This window comes from Theropithecus gelada, chromosome 5 (genome assembly GCF_003255815.1).
Source record: "Theropithecus gelada isolate Dixy chromosome 5, Tgel_1.0, whole genome shotgun sequence".
Taxonomy (NCBI): Eukaryota; Metazoa; Chordata; class Mammalia; order Primates; family Cercopithecidae; genus Theropithecus; species Theropithecus gelada.
Genome location: NC_037672.1, coordinates 2,488,055 through 2,511,137, shown reverse-complemented (window position 1 = coordinate 2,511,137; position 23,083 = coordinate 2,488,055). Strand labels below are relative to the sequence as shown.

Genomic DNA, 23,083 nt, shown 5'->3' with positions numbered 1-23,083 from the left:
GTGGCCGGATCTCAGCTCACTGCAAGCTCCGCCTCCCGGGTTCACACCATTCTCCTGCCTCAGCCTCCCGAGTAGCTGGGACTACAGGCGCCCGCCACCTCGCCTGGCTAGTTTTTTGTATTTTTTTTTTTAGTAGAGACGGGGTTTCACCGTGTTAGCCAGGATGGTCTCGATCTCCTGACCTCGTGATCCGCCCGTCTCGGCCTCCCAAAGTGCTGGGATTACAGGCTTGAGCCACCGCGCCCGGCAGTTTTTTGTATTTTTAGTAGAGAAGAGGTTTCACCATTTTGGCCAGGCTGGTCTTGAACTCCTGACCTTGTGATCCACCCGCCTCAGCCTCCCAAAGTGCTGGGATTACAGGCGTGAGCCACCATGCCCAGCCAAGGACAAACTTTTAATCTCCATTTATCTCCCAAGTGTCTCCCTACTCGGATGGAGAATAACAGTGATATTTACTGGTCCCTAGAACCTCAGCACACAAAATGGGTTGCATCTCTTGTGAAGCTTGCCTTTCAGCCCTTAGGGTATACTGTGATGTCTACGTGAGCACAGGATGAAGGTGAAAAGGACATGGACCAAACAGTTAATGTACAACTTCCATTTATATAAAGTAAAAAATGACTCACAACCATTTTGTTTCTGATTACTATTAATATTTAAAAGCACTAAATGGGCCAGGCACAGTGGAACTCCTGACCTCAGGTGATCCGCACGCCTCAGCCTCCCAAACTGCTGGCATTACAGGCGCGAGCCACAGCGCCCAGCCTAACGTAACTTCTTTTATTTTTTAGGTGGGGTTTTGCTGTTGCCCAGGCTAGAGTGCAGTGGCATGATCACAGCTCACTGCAGCCTCAATGTTCCAGGCTCAAGTGATCCTCTGATCTCAGCCTCTCACACTTGGCTAATTTTTTTATTTGTAGAGACAGGGTCTTGCTATGCTGTCCAGGCTCGTCTGGAACTCCTGGGCTCAAGCAATCTGGCTGGCCTGTTTTATTTTCTTGTATCATAAAGTTTCACAGGAATAAAAACCATGATAACCTTAGATATACAATATAATTTATATAACATTATTGCATTCTTTATTAAAAAGAAGGGCTGCCCAACAGTCCATATACTGATATACAACAATTTATTGAACCATTCTCTTTCTGGTGAACACAATTCTGGGCTCTTACAAAAACAGTGCTCTAGGCCTGGCGCAGTGGCTCATGCTGATAATCCCAGTACTTTGGGAGGCCAAGGCAGGTGGATAATCTGAGGTCAGGAGTTTGAGACCAGCCTGGTTGACATGGTGAAACACCATCTCTACTAAAAACACAAAAAAATTAGCCAGGTGTGGTGGTGGGCACCTGTGATCCCAGCTACTTGGGAAGCTGAGGCAGGAGAATTGCTTAAACCTGGGAGGCAGAGGTTGCAGTGAGCCGAGATCGCACCATTGCACTCCAACCTGGGTGACAGAGTGAAACTCTGTCTCAAACAAAAAAAGTGCTCTAATGGGCAGCCCTAAGCACACACAGGGGTAAGACTGCCTAGAGGATGACAAGTGCCATGCTGGAAAGCGGTTGGTTCCTTTTTGGTCTAGAGCCAGGATCTTAGCCTCAAGTCAAGGCTTTCAAGAATTCACTTGTAGAAGTGAAACTCAGAGACCACATAGAGAACTTCACTACTCCTGGGGGGCCCATGAAATTTATCTTGCACTAAGCTGCTTCTGTTTAAAATGCCAGTTTGCAGATATCCTAGTTATAAAAACAATATATGCAGAGCAAAGGGACTTAACTCAGGCGGGTCATCAACCACTTCTTGAGCAGGCAGAAAGGCGAAATCCAATCTGGACTCTGCCTACACCAAGCTCCAACACAGAGAGCTCTGTGGACAAGTTTACCTTCGCGGGTGATTTTGTGTCTTAATGAAAACCAGAGGAGGGGCCGGGCGCGGTGGCTCAAGCCTGTAATCCCAGCACTTTGGGAGGCCGAGACGGGCGGATCACGAGGTCAGGAGATCGAGACCATCCTGGCTAACACGGTGAAACCCCGTCTCTACTAAAAAAAATACAAAAAACTAGCCGGGCGATGTGGCGGGCGCCTGTAGTCCCAGCTACTCGGGAGGCTGAGGCAGGAGAATGGCGTGAACCCGGGAGGCGGAGCTTGCAGTGAGCTGAGATCTGGCCACTGCACTCCAGCCTGGGCGACAGAGCGAGACTCCGTCTCAAAAAAAAAAAAAAAAAAGAAAACCAGAGGAGGAAGGCCAAGTCCTTTATGAGGTCAAGCAAATTGGGGATGTAATTTCAAAAAGAAAAGGTGGGCTATCTCATTGGCACTAGAGACTTTTCTAAATGGGTCCTACCCCACTGCTAAACATTATCAGAGTTGAATAGTTAAACCTAATCCCAGCACTTTGGGAGGCCGAGGCGGGTGGATCACGAGGTCAGGAGATCGAGACTATCCTGGCTAACATGGTGAAACCCCGTCTCTACTAAAAAAAATACAAAAAATTAGCCGGGCACGGTGGCGGGCGCCTGTAGTCCCAGCTACTTGGGAGGCTGAGGCGGGAGAATGGCGTGAACCCGGGAGGCGGAGCTTGCAGTGAGCCGAGATCACGCCACTGCACTCCAGCCTGGGAGACACAGTGAGACTCCGTCTCAAAAAAAAAAAAAAAAGAATAGTTAAACCAGCTGAGAGGCTATTTCAGAATCCGTGAAGCTTTGAGTTGTAAATGGTGAGCTGAGATTGCATAGGCCTTCTAAAGACACGGAAAACACCTTCTAATAGCTCACCCTGGTACAGTGAGCTACCTCTCTCCACTTTAACATCCCACAGTTGTAGTGTCCCTGGCAATCTTACCGGTTTCCACGAGTTCTATGGGCTCTGCTTCCAAGGAAATCTCGGGGGTGGAGGTTGCTTCCCGAGTTCGCTTCTGGGTTTGTCTAGAATTTATTGCTCCACCACGACGTTTTCTCTGAGTAGCAAGAGGGAAAGAATAGTCACGTGAACACCAGAATGTCAGGGTTTCAGGAAGAACTAAAGGGGCAACAACAGAAACGGTTCACCTCATTAACAGGTCAGTGAGTAGACTTGAAGTTAGGGCTCCTCTCAAAACTTGAGATTCCAGAATACTGAATGCTTATATAGAGAGAAATCATCCAAGACATACAACAAGTAGAAATTCTAGAAAGTAAAACTTCTGTTTTATCAAACCATCAGCAGGTCGGCTTGGGGTGGTGGCTCATGCCTGTAATCCCAGCACTTTGGGAGGCTGAGGCAGGAGAATCATGAGGTCAGGAGTTCAAGGTTAGCTTGGCCAACATGGTGAAACCTCATCACTACTAAAAATACAAAAAGTTAGCTGGGCCTGGTGGCAGGCACCTGTAATCCCAGCTACTCCGGAGGCTGAGGCAGGAGAATCGCTTGAACCCAGGAAGCGGAGGTTGCAGTGAGCTGAGATCACGTCACTGTACTCCAGCCTGGACGACAATGTGAGACTCCATCTCAAAAAAAAAACAAAAACAAGCCAGGCGTGGTGGCTCATGCCTGTAATCCCAGCACTTTGGTAGGCCAAGGCAGGCAGATCATGAGGTCAGGAGATCGAGACCATCTTGGCTAACATGGTGAAACACCTCTCTACTAAAAATACAAAAAAAATTAGCTGGGCCTGGTGGCGGGCGCCTGTAGTCCCAGATACTTGGGAGGCTGAGACAGGAGAATGGCGTGAACCCGGGAGGCAGAGCTTGCAGTGAGTTGAGATGCGCCACTGCACTCCAGCCTGGGCAACAGGGCGAGACTCCGTCTCAAAAACAAACAAACAAAAAAACCCAAAAAAACAAAAACTATTGGCACATCAAAAGGGACACGATGCATCCCTTTACAAAAGCTTCAGGGCAAGTCAGGATTTGGACTTGTCGTGGATGCCCTGGCCAAAAGGCTGGAAACCCTTCCCTTTAACCAAAAGTTATCAATTTCTCTTCCCTGACTTTGTGTCCAGCCTTTCTGAGCCCTTTTTGTTTCTTAGCATAAAGAACTTGGAGTTTTCTGAGTTTCTATACATTGTGGAAAGCTCATCTTCCCCCGGGAAATGTGGCCTTGAACCTTTCAGGGTATTATCAACTGTGATTCACACCAGACAATCATCCCCCACAAAGAACTCAGAGAACCAAACCTGTTTTAAGCCTGTTCCCAGTGGCTACCCAAGAGCCATGTCTTCCGGAAGGTTCAGGCTTTCAACTGGCTGATCTGCAACTGATGCTCTGACCAGCCTTTCTTCCAAATCCTTAGGCTGCCTTTTGCCAATATGCTCTAGCCATTTCTGGGCTGGCTGGTCCCAAAAGACGAGCTGAGAATACCCTCCACCTTAACCAAGAGACAGAGCCTCCCAACAGAGCCTGTCGCCTTGTTATTCCCACTGTGTATTTCTGTGCTCTTCTCCCCTGTGCCCTGTACTGCTATCCTTCACACTGGACCACCTGGACAAGTACTGCACTACTAAGTCTCAAGTTCCCCACCAGTACCAGCCTTGCAGAACTGTTAAAAGGTCTAAATGAGATCATGTATGTAAAGTACTGCGCAGATGTGGAATATGCTACTATCCCAATTCCTTAGCCTTACTAGGGTCAATCTGTCCCAGGAAACTCTGAAAGGACCAGATATTGCAAGTGAGATTCATACAAGATCTAGGAACACTCATCACCCAGCCAAGCCCACGCCAGGTAACAGGGATAAGCCTAATTATATCTGTGTTGCAATGCTACTCTTATCAAATGGCAGCTTGAGATGTTCTGGAAATGAAGCTGGGTCTAGCAACTTCCCACCGACTAAGGAGCACAAAAACAGCCCCAGGTGGGCCCAGAGGCCAAGTGACAGCAGCCATAACTCCCAGGTGAGCAGCTGCTCTTGGCCTCAAGTGAGCTGACAATAACCTCAGTGGGGTTCTACTGCCTAGTGTTTTAAGGGTTTCCCCAGCAGTCACTAGGTTACTTATGTAAAAAGTAGAGGTTCCTCTTCAAAGACTTTCCTCCCCATCTAATTACAAATAAATAGTAACTTCTCTTAAAAGCAAAACTTACTCAAAGACCTGTACTAACATTCTTAAATATCTGCAAGCCATAAAAAAGAAATCAATGTACTTTATATTCTTAGCTCCCACAATTTAGCCTAAATATTTACCCTAGCATGCTTACATTAGTCCAAGCAAGCATTAGATCATAGCCTGTTTCTCTTCCTTATTTAAAGGTTATTTTTACCTTTCTCAGCATTCCATAAGTTACTTCCTCATTCCTTTATTCTCCTCTGCCTTTGCCTCTTTTACAAAGTTCTGGCCGGAACTTCTACAAAGAACTTTTACAAAGTTCTGCCTCTTTTACAAAGTTCACGCCTGTAATCCTAGCACTTTGGGAGGCTGAGGTGGGTGGATCACGAGGTCAGAAGATTGAGACCATCCTGGCTAACACGGTGAAACCCCACCTCTACTAAAAAAAATACAAAAAAAATTAGCCGGGCGTGGTGGCGGGCGCCTGTAGTCCCGGCTACTCAGGAGACTGTGGCAGGAGAATGGTGTGAACCCAGGAGGCAGAGCTTGCAATGAGCCGAGATCACACCACTGCACTCCAGCCTAGGAGGACAGAGCAAGACTCCATCTCCCCTCCCCCCCAACAACAACAACAACAACAAGTTGTAAGTTACTAACCAATTGGGACAAATACAGAATGTGAGGTCCCATTCCAGCCAATAAAAACCGAACACAGCAATAGGGTAAACACACCAAGTTATAAATAACCCTGTCTCCTTTATTCAATGTACTCTCACGGCAAAACTACTGGTGAGTGTACCCTTTCTGCAGAAAGTATAAAAATGGCCTTGCTGGCCGGGCGCGGTGGCTCAAGCCTGTAATCGTAGCACTTTGGGAGGCCGAGACGGGTGGATCACGAGGTCAGGAGATCGAGACCATCCTGGCTAACCCGGTGAAACCCCGTTTCTACTAAAAAAAATACAAAACACTAGCCAGGCGAGGTGGCGGCGCCTGTAGTCCCAGCTACTCGGGAGGCTGAGGCAGGAGAATGGTGTGAACCCGGAAGGCGGAGCTTGCAGTGAGCTGAGATCCGGCCACTGCACTCCAGCCTGGGCGACAGAGTGAGACTCTGTCTCCAAAAAAAAAAAAAAAAAAAGGCCTTGCTAAAAATATTAAATTTATGTTCAAATGCTATTTTTTTACAGCACCGGAAAACAAGCATTTCAAACACTTAGGACTCTTTAATATTTACCCCATTCTCATGGATCACGAGGTCAGGAGTTCAAGACCAGCCTGGCCAAGATGCTGAAACCTTGTCTCTACTAATAACACAAAAAGTAGCCGGGCCTGGTGGCACGCACCTATAGTCCCAGCTACTTGGGAGGCTGAGGCAGGACAATCACTAGAACCCGGGTGGCAGAGGTTACAGTGAGCCAATATTGCACCTACTGCACTCCAGCCTAGGCGACAGAGCATGACTTCTGTCTCAAAATAAATAAATAAAAAATTTATCCCATTCTCTTTGATAATGTCCTTTTGTCCTTGTACCCTCCTTCCCTTGTAGCTGACCAAGTCTTTTTTTTTTTTTTTTTGAGACAGAGTCTGGCTCTGTCACCCAGGCAGGAGTGCAGTGACACGATCTCAGCTTACTGCAACCTCTGCCTCCTGGGTTCAAGCAATTCTCCTGCCTCAGCCTCCCGAGTAGCTGGGATTACAGGCACCTGCCACCATGCCCAGCTAATTTTTTTGTATTTTTAGTGGAGATAGGGTTTCATCATGTTGGCCAGGCTGGTCTCGAACTCCTGTGATCCACCATGCCCAGTCTGTAGCAGACCAAGTCTTTCTTACTAGACACTGCTAAGCAGACCTTCATGTCCCACAGCTACCTGTGTGGTTTCTGGGCCCCACTGAGGGAGCCAAGAAAGCAGCCATGGGTCCTGGATCCCAAATCTCCCCTCATAGATAATTACAGGAATGTCCCCACCCCCTCCCTAACCTCAGGAATCCTCTTTCCTGCCTGCTCTATCGACCCCTCCATGCCTTTATCCAGAGCTTCTTCCCTGCCTGGAGTACCCATCCCTCCCTTTCTTCACTTGGCCAATTCTTGCCCAGCTTTCCAGAACCCACTCAAATGTCACCTCCTTCCTGAGGACATCCTTCACCCTCCCACTCTGCTTTCTCTGAGCCCCCTCCTCCCCCCAAGTAGCTTCCCTGCACCACTCAAGACAGGCTCAATAAATCCAGGAATATCTGCAGAACTCTCCCCTCTCGCCCTCCCATAATTCTGGTCATAACTCTTCTCCTTTTTACTAGCAGGGCCCTCAGAGGTCCATAGCTTTTGGTGAAAACTGACCATCCAATCACAACCACATAAGCTATAACCACACCATAACTTTCAGGAATTTTAACCAATTTCTTCACACACACTCACAAAAGGCTACATTGTTTTGCCTGTTCTGATCCAGCCTAAGCAGAGATGGGGCTTCAGAGGTAAGGCTTAGAGCACCTATTTCCTTATAGGTGAGCTACGTGGTAACCTGCAGGTGAAGCACCAAGGTGGGAGGTCAAAGAAGCAGGCTTTTTTGTGTATCACCATCAAAAGTGGGTCCTGGAGCAAAATGGGGGCCAGGAATGGCCAGGAAGTAACAGAAGAGGGTGAGCACTCAAATGACTCAGAGGGTGTGACCAGCATTTCCATGACTGTTTCCTCTGAGAGCTGTTTGTTCAGCCTCATCCTGCCCCCACCATCCATCTTCCCATACCATTCACAGCATCTCTGGAGCACTGGAAGAAATCAGCAGGCTATTTCACATCTGGTCTGTCTGACAAGGAATTCAGGATCTCAGACAACAGTTGTTTTAGAGTTTAGATCATTTAAACCACCTTGCAGTGGGAACTCTATCAGTAGGGAATAAACTGGGACAGGGGGACCTTCAGGCAATCTCCTCTAGAGCTCAAGGGGTTCCATGTGATACCTGAATTACACCAAACCAGAGCTGCCTCACAGATGTGATAAAAGCTCTAAACAGTCTGGATATGGTCACTCACTTTGGGAGCCTAGGTGGGAGGATTGCTTGAAGCCAGAAGCTCAAGATCAGTCGGGGCAATAAAGCAAGACTCCATGCCTACAAAAAAATTTTTTTTTTTTTTTTTTGAGATGGAGTCTTGCTTTGTCCCCCAGGTTGGAGTGCAGTGGCGCGATCTCAGGTCACTGCAAACTCTGCCTCCTGGGTTCACGCCATTCTCCTGCCTCAGCCTCCCGAGTAGCCAGGACTACAGGTGCCTGCCACTATGCCCGGCTAATTTTTGTATTTTTAGTAGAGACGGGGTTTCACCGTGTTAGCCAGGATGGTCTTGAGCTCCTGACCTTGCGATCCGCCCACCTTGGCCTCCCAAAGTGCTGGGATTACAGGTGTAAACCACCACGCCCAATCAATATTTTCTTAAAAATTAGCCAGGTGTGACGGTGCATGCCTATGATCCTAGCTACCCAGGACGCTGAGGTGAAAGGACTGCTTGACTCCAGGAGTTGGAGACTGCAGTGAGCTATGATCACACCACTGCACGCCAGACAGGGAGACAGACAGAGACCCTGTCTCTTAAAAACAAACAAAAACTGCTGGGCACAGTGGCTCATGTCTGCAATCTCAGCACTATGGGAGGCCAAGATCACTTGAGGTCAGGAATTTGACATCACCCTGACCAACAAGGTTAAATCCCATCTCTACTAAAAATATAAAATCAGCTGGGTGTGGTGGTAGGCGCCTGTAATCCCAGCTACTCAGGAGGCTGAGGCAGGAGAGTTGCTTGAACTCAGCAGGCAGAGGTTGCAGCGAGCCGAGATAGTGCCACTGTACTCCAACCTGGGCGACACAGAGAGACTCCATCTCAAAAAACAAACAAAAACAGCCTGGCCAACATGGCAAAAACTGTCTCTATTAAAAATACAGAAATCAGCTGGGCAGGGAGGTGCACGCCTGTGATCCCAGGTATGTGGACGGTTGAGGCACAAGAATCACTTGAACCCAGAAGGTGAAGGTTGCAATGAGCCAAGATCGGGCCACTGCACTCCAGGCTGGGTGACAGGGCAAGACCCTGTTTTAGAAGATAAACAAAAGCTCTAAACAGTTATTATAATGACGAATCAACTTTGGTCACAGAATATAAGAAACTTTTCACTATGGATCATTACTATCATGCTCACAATGAATGAACCAAGAACGTCACAGGGAAACAAAATAGAAGGAAAAATGGAAAACTGGGTGGAAAGACTTTTATAGAGACAGGGTCTCACTCTGTCATCCAGCTGGAGTGCAGTGGTGTCATCATAGCTAGCCTTGAACTCTTGGGCTCAAGGAATCTTCCTGCCTCAGCCTCCCAAGTAGCTGGGACTACAGGTGCACCCCACCACGCCTGGCTCAATTTTTGTTTGTTTGTTTGTAGAGATAGGGCCTATGTTGCCCTGGGTGCTCCTAGGCTCAAGTGATCTTTTTACCTTAACCCCTCCCAAGTGTTGTGATTACAGGTGTGAGTCACCATGCCCAGTCTACAAATAATTTTAAAAAGCAAAAAGTCTTAGTATTTCCATGACGCTGACGACTGCTGTGAAGTTCTGAGATTACCAAACCCTAAGTTATTCCTTCTTAGCCTTTTGTCTTCCGGGCACTGCCCTTTATGACTGGAATTTAGTTCAGTGTCGATAAGTGAGCTGATGTAACTACCAGAAAGATCCTATACACACTCCTTCAAGAAGTGGGGCTACTCTGAAGTGCCATTATGGAACTCACTTTCATTCATGTGCTACAAGGAAGAAGGTAGTTAATTAGTCCTAAAAAATCACAAATTCAAGAGATAAAACTTACTGTACTCATTGTGCTCTTTGGTGCCAACCTACAGGAGAGGAAGTGATCTATACCAAGGTTTGCAGGGAAGTCAAATGTTCTCAACCTTTCATGCCGTCTGGTTACTCATCTGGCTTGCAAAAGAGTTTGGATCCGGACAGATTTCCAGTATTTTCAAGTCCTGAAAAACAAAGATACTGATTTGATAAATGCTGCCACTTACATCACTGAAACAAAGCTCAGCTCGATAAAGTACTGGTCCTTTCTGTCCCTAGGTTCTTTGCTGAATATGTTACGCAATGACATCCTTAATTCTATATTCATCTTAGGAAGCAAGCATTCTTGTTGCATATAGGACTTCCTGATCCCAAAGTCTGCAACTGTAATTATTATGCTCCCTCCTTTCTGGCTCCTGCCATCTCGGCAAGGTACTGTGCTAACGCCTGGGAAGCGGTGCACGTCAGGACTGCCACACACGACCACACCAACTCCTCAGTAACCCTAACCGGAAGGGAAGGGAAAGAGCTTCTGAGGCCAAACAGAGCTCAGAGCCTCAGGCTCTTCCCACAATTTCACTGTCACCGTCTAGAGTTGAGGAGACAAGAGCCATTCACTCTAAAGCACACTGTGTGTCCAGCTGAGACTTCTGTTGCTGGGACCAGGTGAATGGTGAACCAGGAGACTGTGGACTAGGCAGCCAAGTAGAAGCTTTGAGCAAAGGCAGAGAAATCACCAGATGCAGAGGTTGAGAGGCCCTTGGATTTCACTGAGAAGTGAGGCTGAACACGGTAAACTCAGTGTCAGCAATGCAGTGGGTAATGGAGCCACAAGCCCTGAGCACAGGACAAGGCTGAGGGACTAGGAGAGAGCCAAAGCAAGGACAAGACCCTTGTGGTCACCCACTGCTGGGTGCTAGCAGCTTAGATTAGGAGAGTGCTTCTCAACCATAAGCCTCAAGCATCAGGCTCCCCCACAGAGGGCTTGTTAAGCCCAGGCTGCTAGGCCCTCCAATTTACACGTCTTAACAAGTTCCCAGGTGCTGCTGTTCCAGAGACCACACCATGGTACATACTGAAGTAGCATAATGGGATGGAGTTGCAAAGCAGACACAGGTGAAAGGGATCCAGGTGGCGGAAACAACAGGAACGCTCTTCATATCCACCCTCTGTGCATCCCCAGTGCTGCTGCCGTGTCATCCTTCTCTGCACCATTACCATGCCTGCTCATGCTGGGTCTCCTGTCCCTGGGTGCCCATCTACCCTACTGCCAGGCCATCTTTCCAAAACATTTGCCGCAGCAACTTTCCCTGGATCCTTATCAAGACCTAACTCCTAAGCATGGTGTGTGGAGCCAGGCTGGCACTGCAATCAGCGCACATCTCTTGAGCCAGGCAACTGGGATTGAAATCCAAGCACCAGCTGGGTGCGGTGGCTCACACCTGTAATCCCAGCACTCTGGGAGGCCGAGGCGGGTGGATTACCCGAGGTCAGGAGTTTGAGACTAACCTGGCCAACATGGTGAAACCCCATCTCTACTAAATAACACAAAAAATTAGCCGAGAGTGGTGGTGGATGCCTCTAATTCCAGCTACTCTTGAATTAGGCAGAAGAATCTATTGAACCCAGGAGGTGGAGAAGCTGAGATCACAGCATTACACTCCAGCCTGGGCAACGAGAGCCCAACTCCAAACTCCATCTAAAAAAAAAAAAAAATCCAGGCACCTGAACCCCAACCTGTGACCTTGGGGCATGGCACTGAACTTCTCTGTGCCCCATTTCTTGTCTATAGAACAGAACTGCACCTACCTCAATGGTGTGTAAGGATTCCAGAAGTTATTAGAAGAGAGTGTTTGGAGCAGTGCAGACACACTGTAAAGGCTCAGGGTCTGTGGGCTGACACATACCCATCACCACACTCAGCCCCACAGCACAGGCTGACAGTCTCTCCAAATTCACCTTTCCAGTGCCCAGCTCCAACCTTCTGCTCAAGCCCTAAAACGCTGTGTGATATCACATCCCACTGTTTTGTTTTGTTTTGTTTTTGCGATGGAATCTCACTCTGTTGCCCAGGCTGGAGTGAGTGCAGTGGTGCAATCTCAGCTCACTGCAACCTCCACCTCCCAGGTTCAAGTGATTCTCCTGCCTCAGCCTCCCAGGCAGATGGGATTACAGGCGTGTGCCACCACACCCAGCTAATTTTTCTACTTTTAGTAGAGACGGGGTTTCACCAGGTTGGTCAGGCTGGTCTCGAACTTCTGACCTCAGGTGATCCACCTGCTTCAGCTTCCCAAAGTGCTGGGATTACAGGCATGAGCCACCACGCCCGACCTCCCACCCAGCTTTAAGAAGGGGCTGCATACCTCCCTGCCTCATTCATAGTGGGGATGTAGAAATGCAGAAATGTACCATCCTGGCTAACACGGTAAAACCCCGTCTCTACTAAAAAATACAAAAAACTAGCCGGGCGAGGCGGCGGGCGCCTGTAGTCCCAGCTACTCGGGAGGCTGAGGCAGGAGAATGGCGTGAACCCGGGAGGCGGGGCTTGCAGTGAGCTGAGATCCGGCCACTGCACTCCAGCCTGGGCAACAGAGCGAGACTCCATCTCAAAAAAAAAAAAAAAAAAAAAGAAATGCAGAAATGTAGAAATGCAGAGTGAAAGGAGACCTTAGGGGTCATGGGAAAGTAGCCCTCACCAACTACAAAGGGTTCTGGATCATGTAGGTGAGAGTCCAGTGGAATAAGAAAACTAACAACAGCTGAGATGTGCCTCTATGCATCTGCACAAGGCACTGTGCTTCCCAAATATTACCACATGTGCTCCTCGTATCACCCAGTAAGGAAACAGGCACTGTTATGGTCCCCTTTTTACACATGAAGCAGCTAAGGATTAAAGTTAAGTAACTTGCCCAAAGTCGTCCACACCTAGTAAACAGAGCCTAGACTTAAACCAGGGCAGTCTGACACCAAAACCCGCACCCTCAAATAGGTATGTTAGTGCCAGAATCAAATACATCAATTCTAGAAACTAGCTGGAACACTGATGGTGATTTTTCAGATATCTCAAATTTAGTGTGTTCCAAAAGGAACCCATGCCTCCTCCTTCCGCCAACATACACTCCATTTCAGGAAAGGGCCCCACCATCCTCCAGCCTCTCGTCCAGGATGCTCTCACTTACACAAGTGCTACGAGGACAGGGCTCGATTTACTTTGTACCTAGCTAAGACCTTACACAAAGCGGATGCTCACATTTATTGAAGGAATAAATGAGGGTAAGAGTGGGGTGCTGATGGCACCCCCGCCACTAAGGAAAGAGGAGCTGGGGTAGAGAAGTGGTCATTCCTGGCTGGGGATGGTCAAGAGAGCCAGATGCTAGGGATTCCTAAAGTTCCAAGGTGAAAGGAGAAACAACTCATGTCAAGGTTATCTAGCTTCTTACCCTGCAAGAGTGATACCACAAAACCCAACGAGGGAAGGGAGAATAGAAACAGGAGCTGAGTGTAGTTTTAGAAAAGTGGGGTGTGAGATACCCAGGGAGAAAGGGCCGAAGGTAGCTGGAAACTCAAGAGTGAGAACTGGAATGGACGTAGAGATTTCAGAATGTGTGAAAACTTGGGGAAGCAGGTAGATAGAATCTGTAAAAGAATTTAAAAGAAACAAAGCTAGGATAACCTGGAGCTGTCACTTAGACAAAACCTCCTTCTTCAAGGAGGAAGAAGCAGTGAACAGCTGCAATGCACAGGGGCTGAGGAACTAAAAGGCAGCCAGTGAGCTCAGACACGGAAGTGGGACACGGTGACCTAAGCAAGTGGAAGCAGCAGCAAAGGAGTTGCAGTCCCAGCCTAACTGCACTGAGGATCAAGCTGGGCTGTCTAGAGGAAGCGGCACTGAATGGGGCCTAAAGCGACAGGAGGTGTCAGTCAAGAAACAATGTATGTGGGTGGGGTGGGCGGAAGGAAGAGGGATGTCCCAGACAAGCACTGTGTGGAGGTGGGGAGAGAACTGAGGACAACAAAGGTGCCGAAGAGAACAGATGGGAGACTGAACAAGTCAGACGGTAGACCAAGGAGGAGATTCAGGGTAGACCAGGCGTGAAGAAGGCCGTGAGGCTCAGGGGTAGTGACAGAGTATAGGACAGAGAGGTGACTGACAGGGTGGAAGTTGGGGGGGCTTCGGGGCTTTCTTCATTCTTATAGATTTATTATTTAAGGTCTACGTAACTATTCTTTTATTCTTAGAGGATCACCCCCACATAAAGCTATTATAAGCACTTCAGATACTGACCCCCCCAACTCTAGCAGGAGTATGACATTTAATTATGTATATTTATGGTATATATGCATATGATGTGCAGATGCTCCTTGACTTACAATGAGGCTAACTCCCAATAAATCTTAAGTTGAAAAATCCTAAATAAAACACTGTAAATTGGCCAGGCGCAGTGGCTCACGCCTTATAATCCCAGCACTTTGGGAGGCCGAGGTGGGCAGATCACAAGGTCAGGAGATAGAGACCATCCTGGCTAACACGGTGAAACTGGGTCTCTACTAAAAATACAAAAAATTAGCCGGGTGTGGTGGCGGCGCCTGTAGTCCCAGTTACTCGGGAGGCTGAGGCAGGAAAATGGTGTGAACCAGGGAGGCGGAGACTGCAGTGAGCCGAGATGGCGCCACTGCACTCCTGCCTGGGCAAAAGTGCGAGGCTCTCTCTCAAAACAAAACAAAAAGGCCGGGCGCGGTGGCTCAAGCCTGTAATCCCAGCACTTTGGGAGGCCGAGGCGGGTGGATCACGAGGTCAGGAGATCGAGACCATCCTGGCTAACATGGTGAAACCCCGTCTCTACTAAAAATACAAAAAACTAGCCGGGCGTGGTGGCGGGCGCCTGTAGTCCCAGCTACTCGGAGGCTGAGGCGGGAGAATGGCGTGAACCCGGGAGGTGGAGCTTGCAGTGAGCCAAGATCGCGCCATCGCACTCCAGCCTGGGCGACAGAGCGAGACTCCGTCTCAAAAAAAAACAAAAAACAAAAAACAAAACCCCACTGTAAGTCAGAAACTGTCTGTGTATTCGTATGTGCATGTGTCTCTATCATATATAAGAGAGTCTGCTGATTGACAGAGACAGACTGTCAGGCGGGCAGGAAACAGGAAGAGGGTTAGACTGGAACCAAATTCTATGACTGTATCTCATATCACTGTATTCCTATGAGCAAAGAGTGAGTCAGTGGAAAAGGGGCAGTGGGGAGCACACCAGAACCAGAATGATGCTGTAACTCTGCAGCCAGTCCACAGGGAGATGCTCTAATGAGAAGCTCTTCTGTTTAGCCCAGCCCTACATCAGGTACACAGAACCCTCAAATCCTGCCTGGGAGGCAGGGTCTGATACAATCACCCACTGAAAATAAGAGACCTGGGCTGGGCATGGTGGTTCACGCCTGTAATCCCAGCACTTTGGAAGGCCAAAGTGGGCGGATCACCTGAGGTGAGGAGTTCCAGACCAGCCTGACCAATATGGGGAAACCTACTCCCTACTAAAAACACAAAAATTAGCTGGGTGTAGTGGTGGGCGCCTGTAATCACAGCTACTCGGGAGGCCAAGGCAGGAGAATCACTTGAGCACAGGAGGCGGAGTTTACAGTGCCATTGCACCCCAGCCTGGGTGACGAGTGAAACTCAGTCTCAAAATAAACAAATAAATAAAAACACATAATTTTTTTTTTGAGACAGTCTTGTTCTGTCACCCAGGCTGGAGTGCAGTGGTGTGATCTTGGCTGACTGCAGCCTCTACCTCTCAGGTTCAAGCAATTCTCATGCCTCAGCCTCCCAACTAGCTGGGATTATAGGAACCCACCACCATGCCCGGCTAATTTTTGTATTTTTAGTAGAGATGAGGTTTTGCCATGTTGGCCAGGATGGTCTCCAACTCCTGACCTCAAGTGATCCGCCCACCTCGACTTCCCAAAGTGCTGGGATTATAGGAGTCAGCCACTGCACCTGGTCACAAACACCTCTTAAACGGAACTGTGATACCCTCAGTCATATCAATAACCACCTTAATACTCAGAAGAAATACGAGCCTCTTGCTCATTATACAAATGAGGGTATGTGGTAAGTGGTCAGCAATGATGTGGCTGGCCAGTAAGCCCTACAGCCTTGGACAAATACCTGCCCTCTGTGCCTCAGTGTCCGCATCTTTAACTGAGTAGAACGCCTCACCTCTGTGGAACCAGTGGCCGCTGAATGAAACACGCGTATGGTTCCTCGCACCCAGAAGGCAACTCTATCAGCTAATTCGCTCACTATTCACAGGTGCCTAGTCTGGGTAAGGCACTGCTCCAGGGGCTAGGAACGGAATGGGAAACAGCAACAAAAAACCCCCAAGGAGCATATATCCCAGCTGGACAGATGACCAACACATTAAGTAATAAACACATGTTATATCAGAAGGGCTGGAGAAAATGTCTCTTCTTACAGGTATGAGTGCTATTCAATGAAACAAAGCTTCACCCCAGGAGGAACTGGAACCAATGTTTCCGGCTCTTAGCAAGGGCTTTATTCATTTCCAGAAGAGACTTGGCAGGATGTAGCTAATCACAATGGCTTAGACTTAGAGGAGGACTCAGAGGAGGTTGAAGAAAGCCGGCACAGAGCCAATGACAGGCAGTTCTCACCCAGAGTTATTTATTCCTAAAGCTCAGGGGCCTCGAACATTGGCCTCCCTTGAAGGTTTGCAGGGACAAGAGGAATGAACTTGATCAAAGCAGAAAGCAGCAGACTATGCTCAGAGAGGCAATGAAGCAGGTTCAGATGCCAAGTAACCAGGTCTTCCATAAAATTATCTTATGGCCCTGGTTAAGCTGCCACCAGCGATCAGGCTACAACCAAAATCCCCAGGGTCCTGAAAGGCGCAAAGGGCTTTCACATCTTTCAGCCAAGATGGCCTAGGCTTTGGAGTCTCATACAAAAACAACGTAATTTCTGGAGGCCAGGAGAAAGGGTAAGATCATGAAGGAAATCTAAGGATCAACTCCTCCAGAGGCCGATGGGCAGGTGTACTTCAGATGCTAGAGGCCGTCAACATTCTCGACACTTCCCCAGAGCCCACAGTCAGCACAGGAGGCAGGCTTGCCAAGCTACCTGGTGTTGATGGCCACTGAGCACAGAGCCTGCCGGAGAAGACCAGCTAGCAGCTTAGCTGCCTCTACTGTATCCAGAATTCAGGGTTGGTTGGGCTATAGAGATGGTTGTGAGACGCTCACAAATCTGATTATTTGACCCATACCAGGTGGGAGCAGCTGAGCAGTGCCCCACAATGGGAATTCTCTGAAGGGCACACCAGAGGAGGCCTAATCTCAAACAGCACTTTCTCCGGCTCCAGGCTCCTCAACAGAGACATGTTCTTCTAGCCTTAGTCAGATGCATCTGTGGGCTAAGGAGCAATACAAGCTGTCACCAAAGGGCTAGCCAAACCCAGCTCTTTAAGGGCTTGCATCTTGGTGGAGAAATCCAGCATCCAGAAGCCCTAATCTAGACCCTCTTCAACTCTCAACACTTTACCTAGAAAGTAAACTAACAAGTCAGTGTCCCAGCCTGGACAACATGGGGAAACCCCGTCTCTACAAAAAAATACAAAAACTTAGCCGAGCACAGTGGTGTGCGACTCTAGTCCCAGCTCCCAGCTACTTGGGAGGCTGAGGTGGGAGGCTCACTTGAGAGTGGGAGGTTGAAGCTACAGTGAGCCATGACAGCGCCACTGCACTCCTGCCTTGGTGAGAGTGAGACCCTGTCTTAAAAACAACAAAAACGCCGGGTGTGGTGGCTTACACCTGTAATCCCAGCACTTTGGGAGGCCGAGGTGGGCGGATCACGAGGTCAGGAAATCGAAACCATCCTGGCTAACAGTGAAACCCCGTCTCTACTAAAAATACAAAAAATTAGCCAGGCGTCTGTAGTTCCAGCTACTCCAGAGGCTGAGGCAGGAGAACGGCGTGAACATCGGAGGCGAAGCTTGCAGTGTACAGAGACTGTGCCACTGCACTCCAGCCTGGGCAACAGAGCAAGACTCTGTCTTCAAAAAAAACCCAAAAAACAAAAAACAAAAAAACCAAAACTGTCTCAAAAAAATATCACAAAACAAAAACACACATGCAAGTCAAAAAATTACTGGCTCCCGGTGAAGATAAAGAAAAACAGGCACACACAACAGGAATGCTCTGAAGGTGACAGAAGGCAGAAGGGAGAAGGGGGAGGAGGAGGTTCAAGGAAGTTAAAAGCACCACAAGGTAATGCAAAGAGTCACCAGGCTCCAAAATATCCAAGAATATTGCAAGTGCTCCCAAAGAATCACAAGCATTGCCTACAGAACATAGGCCAAAGTCTTCATATCATATAGCCAACCTCCCCTCCCAACTCCTCCTCACTTTTCTGGGTTCATTTGCAGTTACAGACATGTGTTTCTTAAAAAAAATAAAAAAGCGGCCGGGCGCGGTGGCTCAAGCCTGTAATCCCAGCACTTTGGGAGGCCGAGACGGGCGGATCACGAGGTCAGGAGATCGAGACCATCCTGGCTAACACAATGAAACCCCGTCTCTACTAAAAATACAAAAAAATTAGCCGGGCGTGGTGGCGGCGCCTGTAGTCCCAGCTACTTGGGAGGCTGAGGCAGGAGAATGGCGGGAACCCGGGAGGCGGAGCTTGCAGTGAGCCGAGATCGCGCCACTGCACTCCAGCCTGGGCGACAGAGCGAGACTCCGCCTCAAAAAAATAAAAAATAAAAAATAAAAAAATAAAAAAGCATCTTGCTATGCAAAAACCCACCATTTGTGAGGAAAAATGGAATTAGGGGCACAACACTAAAAAATTTTGTCAGTGACACACATACACAAAACAATCTAGTGAAAATGGTAGTAAAGTTCTACACGTTAAATGGTTAAGAAATACAAGTAACTGTGATACTCTACCTTGAAAAAGGCCTGAGGCTTGCTCTGTGGAAGTAGGCCTCAGACAGTTTACAGCTTGTGAGTTACTGAGAAGTGGAGGCAAAGAGAGTGAATGCTGTAACATCCGATGTACACAACTGTGGCTCACATACAACAAGTCAACTGAGGTGACTGATCTATGTTGAAGGTATGTATATTACATGGCTTGGTACAGCTGGCCTCAACTTTTCACGATCACCTAACGTTTCTCATAGATGACACGGTGTACAGCAAACTCTCAAGTGGTTATCTAATACAGCAGCCTCACTGGAACAAACTCATGTTTCCAAACAAACACTTCAAGCAGAACTGTACTTTACTCCAGGAATCCTGGAAGTCTGTTCAAAGTACCTGACTTTGGAACTCAAAGAAGGTCTGAAGTTGGCCAGGTTGGTCCTGCCACTCCCACCCTTTGGGGGAATTTCTGCTCATTCTTCAAGGCCTACCTCAAAGGGCTTCAATTTCTCTCACTCCTCCCAGTGCTGACTTAACCATTCCTTCTATACTCCCTTAAGACAAGAAACATAACTTATCAAATACTTATCAAGGTGTCCCCACCCATTAGCACAGCACTTGGCCCAAACATGTAAATAAGATTTTTTTTTTCCCCACTGAAATTATCAAGGTCTGGGTTCACGCCTGTAATCCCAGCACTTTGGGAGGCCGAGGTGGGCAGATCACCTGAGGTTGGAAGTTTGAGACCAACCTGGCAAACATGGTGAAACCCCAACTCTACTAAAAAAACAAAAATTAGCCAGGCATGGTGATGGGCATCTGTAATCCCCGCTACTCAGGAGGCTGAGTCAGGAGAACCCCTTGAACTCAGGAGGCAGAGGTTGCAGTGAGCCGAGATTGCACCATTGCACTCCAGCCTGGGTGACAGAGTGAGACTCTGCCTCAAAACAAAAAAAAAAAAGAATGAAATTAGCAAACTCTAGGGCCAGGAAAGAGGCTCATGCCTGTAATCCCAGCACTTTGGGAGGCTGAGGCAGGACTGCTTGAGCCCAGGAGTTCTGGACCAGCCTGGTCACCACAGTGAAACTCTTTCTCCACAAAATATTAATACCAAAAAAACAAAAAAAAAAACCAAAAAAAACACAAAAAACCTAGCAGGCTGTGGTGGCACACGCCTGTAGTCCCAGTTACTCAGGAGGCTAAGATGGGAGGATCGCTTGTGCCCAGGGAGGTCGAGGCTAAAGTGAGTTATGACTGTGCTACTGCACTCCAGCCTGTCATTCCGAACACTGACCCCCAGCAAAAGTTATCAAGCTGATCACATGCTTGAAAGAGATGGCAGATACCTTGAATACATGGCAGAGCGTTTTTGAAAAAGAAAAAAAATAATTTAAGAGATGGGGGAAATGAAGCCTTTACATTGCAAGTAAAAACAGTCACAATTAAGAAACAAATGGAGCCTTAAAAGCGGGACTGGAGCCAGTGCAGCGGTGTGCACCTGTATTAGTCCGTTTTCACAATGCTGATAAAGACATACTTGAGACTGGTCAACTTACAAAAGAGGTTTAATGAACTTAACAGTTCCACATGGCTGGAGAAGCCTCACAATCAAGATGGAAGGCAAGGAGGAGCAAGTCACATCTTACATGGATGGTGGCAAGCAAAGAGAGCTTGTGCAGGGAAACTTCCCCTTACAAAACTATCAGATCTTGTGAGACTTATTCACCATCATCAGAACAACATGGGAAAGATCTGCCTCCATGATTCAATTATCTCCCACCAGGTCCCTCCCACATGTGGAAATTCAAGATGAGATCTGGGTGGGGACACAGCCAAACCATACCATTCCACCCCTGGCCCCTCCCAAATCTTATGTCCTCACATTTCAAAACCAGTCATGCCTTTCCACAGTCCCAAGGTCTTAACTCATTTCAGTATTAACTCAAAAGTCCAAAGTCTCATCTGAGACAAGGCAAGTCCCTTCCACCTATGAGCCTGTAAATCAAAAGCAATTTAGTTACTTCTTAGATACAATGGGGGTGCAGGCATTGGGTAATTCCAAATGGGAGAAATTGGCCAAAACAAAGGGGCTACAGGCCCCATGCAAGTCCGAAATCCAGCAGAGCAGTCCAAATCTCAAAGCTCCAAAATGATCTCCTTTGACTCCATGTCTCACAACCAGTCATGCTGATCCAAGAGGTGAGTGCCCAAGGTCTTGGGCAGCTCCACCCCTGTGGCTTTGCAGGGTACAGCCTCCCCCCCGGCTGTTTCATAGGGTGGTGTTGAGTGTCTGCAGCTTTTCCAGGTGCACAGTGCAAGCTGTCAGAAGCTCTATCATTCTGGGGTCTGGAGGACAGTGGTTCTCTTCCCACTGTTCAACCAGGTGGTGCTCCAGTAGGGACTCTGCTTGGGGGCTCTGACCTCACATTTCCCTGCTGCACTGCCCTAGCAGAGGTTCTCCATGAGTGCCCTGCCCCTGCAGCAAACTTCTGCCTGGGCATCCAGGTGTTTCCATGCATCCTCTGAAATCTAGGTGGAGGTTCCCAAACCCTGATTCTTGACTTTGGTGTACTCGCAGGCTCAACACCATGTGGAAGCTGCCAAGGTTTGGGGCCTGTACCCTCTGAAGCCACGGCCTGAGTTCTACTCTATGTTGGCCCCTTTCAGCCACAGCTGGGGCAGCTGGAATGCAGGGCACCAGGTCACTAGGCTGCACACAGCAGAGGAACCCTAGGCCCAGCCCAGGAAACCATATTTTCCTCCTGGGCATCTGGGCCCATGATGGGAGGGGCTGCCATGAAGACCTCTGACATGCCCTGGCGACATTTTCCCCCACGATCTTGGGGATTAACACTTGGCTCCTTGTTACTCATGCAAATCTCTGCAGCTGGCTTTAATTTCTTCTCAGAAAATGGAATTTTATTTTCTAGCACATTGTAAGGCTGCAAATTTTCCAAACTTTTATGCTCTGCTTCCCTTATAAAACTGATTGCCGGGCCGGGCGCGGTGGCTCAAGCCTGTAATCCCAGCACTTTGGGAGGCCGAGACGGGCAGATCACGAGGTCAGGAGATCGAGACCATGCTGGCTAACACGGTGAAACCCCGTTTCTACTAAAAAATACAAAAAATTAGCCGGGCGAGGTGGCGGGCGCCTGTAGTCCCAGCTACTGGGGAGGCTGAGGCAGGAGAATGGCGTGAACCCAGGAGGCGGAGCTTGCAGTGAGCTGAGATCCGGCCACTGCACTCCAGCCTGGGCGACAGAGTGAGACTCCGTCTCAAAAAAAAAAAAACAAAAAACAAAAAAAACTGATTGCCAGCCGGGCGCGGTGGCTCAAGCCTGTAATCCCAGCACTTTGGGAGGCCGAGACGGGTGGATCATGAGGTCAGGAGATCGAGACCATCCTGGCTAACACGGTGAAACTCCGTCTCTACTAAAAAATACAAAAAACTAGCCGGGTGAGGTGGTGGGCGCCTGTAGTCCTGGCTACTCGGGAGGCCGAGGCAGGAGAATGGCGGGAACCCGGGAGGCGGAGCTTGCAGTGAGCTGAGATCACACCACTGCACTCCAGCCTGGGCGACAGAGCGAGACTCCGTCTCAAACAAAAAAAAAACAAAAAAAAACTGATTGCCTTTAACAGTAGTCATCTCTTGAATGCTTTGCTGCTTAGAAATTTACTCTACCAGATATCCTTTTTTTTTTTTTTTTTTTTTTTTTTTTTTTTTTTTTTTTTTGAGTGTCGTTTTTTAGCCCAGGCTGGAGTGCAGTGGCCGGATCTCAGCTCACTGCAAGCTCCGCCTCCCGGGTTCATGCCATTCTCCGGCCTCAGCCTCCCGAGTAGCTGGGACTACAGGCGCCCGCCATCTCGCCCGGCTATTTTTTGTATTTCTTAGTAGAGACGGGGTTTCACTGTGTTCGCCAGGATGGTCTCGATCTCCTGACCTCGTGATCCGCCCATCTCGGCCTCCCAAAGTGCTGGGATTACAGGCTTGAGCCACCAGATATCCTAAATCATCTCTCTCAAGTTCAAAGTTCCACAAATCTCTAGGGCAGCGGCAAAATGCTGCTAGTCTCTTTGCTGAAACATAACAAGAGTCACCCTTGCTCCAGTTCCCAACAAGTTCCTCATCTCCATCTGAGACCAGTTCAGACTGGATTTCATTGTCCATATCCTTACCAACATTTTGGTCAAAGCCATTCAACAAGTTTCCAGGGAGTTCCAAACTGTCCCACGTTTTCCTGTCTTCTTCTGAGCCCTCCAAACTGTTCCAACCCCTGCCTGTTACCCAGTTCCAAAGCTGTTTCCACATTTTCGGGTA

The 23,083-nt window shown here is 48.4% G+C and overlaps 1 long non-coding RNA gene across 1 annotated transcript in view; it reads right to left on the bottom strand.

Annotated features, from left to right (window-relative positions):
- Positions 1 to 2,222: 2,222 nt before the first annotated feature.
- The window catches only part of LOC112624625, a 29,726-nt gene continuing 8,865 nt past the window's right edge, over positions 2,223 to 23,083 (bottom strand). The window contains exons 2-4 of the long non-coding RNA XR_003119440.1: positions 9,861 to 10,020; positions 2,669 to 2,955; positions 2,223 to 2,380 (exon numbers count right to left, since the gene is read on the bottom strand). This is a non-coding gene — a long non-coding RNA (uncharacterized LOC112624625). The remainder of the gene's footprint in view (positions 2,381 to 2,668; positions 2,956 to 9,860; positions 10,021 to 23,083) is intronic.